The sequence below is a fragment of the Rattus rattus genome, chromosome X (genome assembly GCF_011064425.1).
Source record: "Rattus rattus isolate New Zealand chromosome X, Rrattus_CSIRO_v1, whole genome shotgun sequence".
NCBI lineage: Eukaryota > Metazoa > Chordata > Mammalia > Rodentia > Muridae > Rattus > Rattus rattus.
This window is the reverse complement of record NC_046172.1, coordinates 121,792,786-121,797,339: the sequence shown is the minus strand read 5'-3', so window position 1 is coordinate 121,797,339 and position 4,554 is coordinate 121,792,786. Positions and strand designations below refer to the sequence as shown.

The 4,554-nt window shown below is 36.1% G+C and overlaps 1 pseudogene; it reads left to right on the top strand.

Annotated features, from left to right (window-relative positions):
- The first annotated feature begins 552 nt into the window (after window positions 1–552).
- The window catches only part of LOC116888191, a 169,293-nt pseudogene continuing 165,291 nt past the window's right edge, over window positions 553–4,554 (top strand).

The following is a 4,554-nucleotide window of genomic DNA, read 5'->3' as shown; positions in this document are numbered from 1 at the left end:
AGTCACTCTGGGGAACACAGGGTGACCAATTTGCCCTTTCTTTTTCTACAACAGACAGGTTCTTCTCTGTCCTTAACTTCCTTCCAATGCATCACTTCAGTGGGATAGACTCATGTTCAAAAATATCGTCAGTCCAAGTCCAAGAACAGAGAACGAAATAACCAATAAACACAGAAACTGAACCCTTCAAGACTTCAGGAGGTGAATTAGAGTGCAACTCGGCCAGAATTGGCTGGCTGCTATAACAGCAGACTCAGAAAGGAAGAAAGTCCTCTGACTCCCTCTGGGGAGTCTGAAGCATCTTCAGACCTCACCACAGTCACAATGATTTGGCACATCTGCCTGTGGTTAATTGACCATCCTATTAGGTAGCCCTCTCAGTTATCTCCCTTGCTTGAGAGCCAAAGTGAAAGGAAAGAACAGAGAAGTACTCACTCTACAAAATTCAGACACTCAGACTTGAGCTCAAGCCTGGTCCTCTGATCCAGGTGGTCTTGAGTGCTCACTTGCGGGTCTCGGATCTTGGACAAGCCCCCAAATGTAAAGCCCGAGATGGTCTTTACCTGCCAGGAGACCCCAGGTGAGACAACAAGACTCAGGATCAATGCAAAAGCAAGAGGTTTATTTTTCCAGTGCACTGGGAACCACATTCAGCAGTCTCTCAAGCAAGGTGCTGGAGGTGATCCCAACTCTAACTTACAATACCATTTATCTATTTTTAGAGGGCAGATTACAGTAACAGCAGTCATCCTGGGAGGGTACCTTCATTCCTCAGAGGAACCAGGTACCCTTCAGCCAGTACATTTTATGTTTTTTTTTTTCTGGGAAGTGTTCTGTCAGAGTCATTTCTGGGAAATCATTCTGGGGCTGGAAGCAGGAAGCTCTCCCTTGGGGCCTAAGGCCATTTTCTAGAGCCATTTTAGGGTTGGGTCAGAGCTGCTTAATCTTGATAGGAGAGAAAAAGAGAAACAAGTTGTTAATGGGTTTTAAGAAAATGTCTAAAAAAATGGAAAGATGTGTAATAAATATTAAATGCCTTTTCTATCAAACACTATAATACTTGAATTTTGAACAAGGAATTCAAATCTTTTTGTTTCTTTCTCCCCAACTTATGAGACTTTTATGAAAATGTTTTAATCTTCCCCACCCATGAAAGTCTTTGTTTACTGAAAGGCCCCCAGTTGTATTCCAGTAATTTGATGGCCTGGGGCAGTGACTTTTCTTTCTTTTTGCCATCATTTCCTGTGTGCCAGTTCTTTTAAGAACAGGCAACTGAATAAGACTGTAGTGTCAGGCCCAGTAAATTGGGAAAAGACAGTCATTACCTGAGTTAGAATAAAAGCCAAAACAAATGTATTTCTTAGTTGTCTGTAGTTGTCTGTGTAAGCTTGAGGCCAGGCCTGAAACATACACAGTAACAACATACTGACTAAGCAGGTTGTACTTTTGATTCAGGAATTTTATTTGCATGTGGCTACCTATATGTACATATACATGTATGTACCTACGTATCTATGTAATAACAACTAATGAAAACAGAAGAAATGAATTGGAAAGAGCAAGGAATGGGTATGGTAGAAATTAGAGGGAGGAAATGAAGAGGAAAACAATGTAATTATATGATAATCACAAAAAAGTGATTTGGAAAAGAACCAAGTGTACTTCCTGTCATATATGTTACACTTTGGAGTAGACCCTCTTGATCCAGAAAAATTTGCTTCATCCAGACATTAAAAAAAGTCTGTCCCAATTGAGCTTAATTTCTTAAATGCAGTAATGTGACAATACCAAGCAAGGGCAGAATAGCTCACTGACAAGAAACTTAAATTAACATAAGAAAGAGGAAATCTTAGTTATTCAAAAGTCAAAGAAGAATTTTGGGGCAACGGAAACCACATCCACAAATTCTCAAAAGTAGTCAAAAGATTCATGGTTCATATGATATGTGAACAGAAAAGAACCAAAGTCAAAAAAGAAAATATAGAATACATGATATAGGTACTAAGCTGTTTGTGGTTGCTATAGAGCAGTGCTTTAGTGTGGGAGGGTATAGAGTGCTTGTGTGAGGAATGCATTGTGGTTTAATTACATTTTTTCTGGGAATTTTGTAAGGGTAATGAATTAAAGAGAGGAAATTAAAAGCTTTTCTTAAGACATGTTTAATGAATCAAAGCAAGAAATGAAAATGTGGCATAAAGCAGTGGCTATAGAAATATAAGTGGGTGACTTAAAGATATATTTGTAGATACGCCTCATAAAGTAATACTATAATTGCTTCTCTTTATCCATTCCCAGACCAGAATCCACTGAATGGAGAATTGACATCTTATTAATTTTTAACTTTACTCCCAGGTGAGTTTATTTAATGAAAAACATGTTTTAATAGCTTGTGGTATCTGGTACATGGAGTTCAGTCATTAAATCTTAGAGTAGATTTTTCTATGCTTGGTGAAACCCTTGCTAGCTTTGGTATATTAAAATATTGTGAAGAGGATCATATCTTCCTTTTCAATTCCCATTCTAGATCTTACATGATCTTCAGCAGCATTCTTTTAGCATTTTTATTTTTTTGTTTTTCTCTCATATGGAATGTCTTGCTTTTTATTGCTAATTTTATATGCTATTTATTTCTGTCACCTTCCTCTGAATTTTCATTAGCCATTTTATGTCCTGTTTGTAATGTGATAACATTATAATCCTGTGAACACATCATCATTTTGTATACCAATCAAACACTAGATTTTGTATTATTTCTATATTTTCTACTAAAGTAATATATTTTAGGCTTATTTCTTTTTCATTCTAAGTTGTAGGATCCAAAGACACAGATGTGCTCTTACAGGAGAAAAAAATCATATATACATATATCCCATTATATCCCATAGCTTAAATAAAGTGGTGTGAATTACTTCCCTTGCCTTTGTCCGTGGTGAAACTTATCTATCATTGTCTTTCCTTTTGTATAAGCTATTGTAATTTTCTTATATTTTATTCTTGGCAGTTTGGTATTTTGCTATCTCCAGAAGAGCTTAGTGTCAATTACATTTGTTCTTTCAAATTACTTATAAAAAAGAAAAAAAAAAAAACAGATTAGGCTGACCCCTAGGAGATTTCTCCATTTGTAGGTTTTGTGCAGAGCAATTGTCTCTACACTATGTTTCTTGTCTGTAATTCACCTTTCTTTTCAAGACAAAAATAGTCTTCTTGACTTAAGTAACAGCAAATGAAGTTTACAAAAAGGTATTTTGAAATGAAAATGATGCAAACATGTGTTCTAGTGTTTCCACATTATTGTCAATGAAACTTTAATCTGATTAATTCAATATGGTTTCCCTTATAGAATTTGCATTCTTCGCTCATGAATATGTCACTTCAGCTATGTGTTTGTGTTTATATTTTATGATGCTGTTTGGTATATTTGTAAAATTTGAAATTCCCACCAAAACCTTCCTATAAATACCAACTAGCATTATTTCTACATTTCCAATGACTATTTGCACCATTAGCCGTTAGCTTTGAAATCATAAAATCATATCCTTTTCAGTTTTCCTAAGATTAATCAATTAAATCCATAAATCTATAGCATTCTATAATTTCTCTATGTCTCTCGGTTTTCTCTCTGTGTTTGTCTGTCTGTATCTGTCTGTCTCCTCTCTCTCTCTCTCTTTCTCTCTCTCTCTCACCATGAAGTATGTAGCTTCTAACTCTTGTTCCCAATACCTATATGACTTGGTGGGCTTTGAGTCTGTTAGGCTCAGCAGAATACACAAATAAAAGAAAGATCCCCTCTATCATTATTTATCTATAACACCTACTTCAGTGGTAAAAGTCCCTACCCCACTCACTGTTAGTTTTGCATAGGCTTGGTGCAGATGAATTACAGTTAATGTGAGTTAAAGATTGCAATAGTTTTATTCAGTCTAGAGAATGGCATTTCATAGCTCTTAACCCTATCTTCTGCCTCTTATATACTCCCACATCCTTCTTTCTGCACAAGGGAGGGAATAAGTAACTTGTTTAGGGATTGGACTCACATCATTTCGTATTTTCTGGATCTTGGATTGCCATGAGTCTGCATTCACCACCATTGATCTAAAAAGATGCTTCTCTGATTAAGTTTGTCACCTACGTTCTACAGTATCCAAAACTACATTTGTCTTAGAGTATATACATAGGTATTTAGAAGGGAGTTTGCTCCTAAGCCAGTTTAGTTACTACAAGAAATAGACTACTCCCATGGGCCTACAACATCCCCAGACTGGATTGTTAGCCACGTTTACAATGCCATATATTGGTTTACCCATTAGCTATAGAGAGGCTCTGGAATCCACTCAGAAGGCAACTGTCAATTCCACAAGAGTCAAGCACACTGTAGAACTCCACAGAAAGTTCTCAAAACTACTTTTAGAAAGAAAGAAAGAAAGAAAGAAAGAAAGAAAGAAAGAGGAATGTCTAATAAATTCTTTAAAGAGCATTTTGCAACCCTTATCAATTAAGAAAATTTAAGTTACAATTATATTAAGACTGCATCTCACCTAAGCCTGAATGCCTATC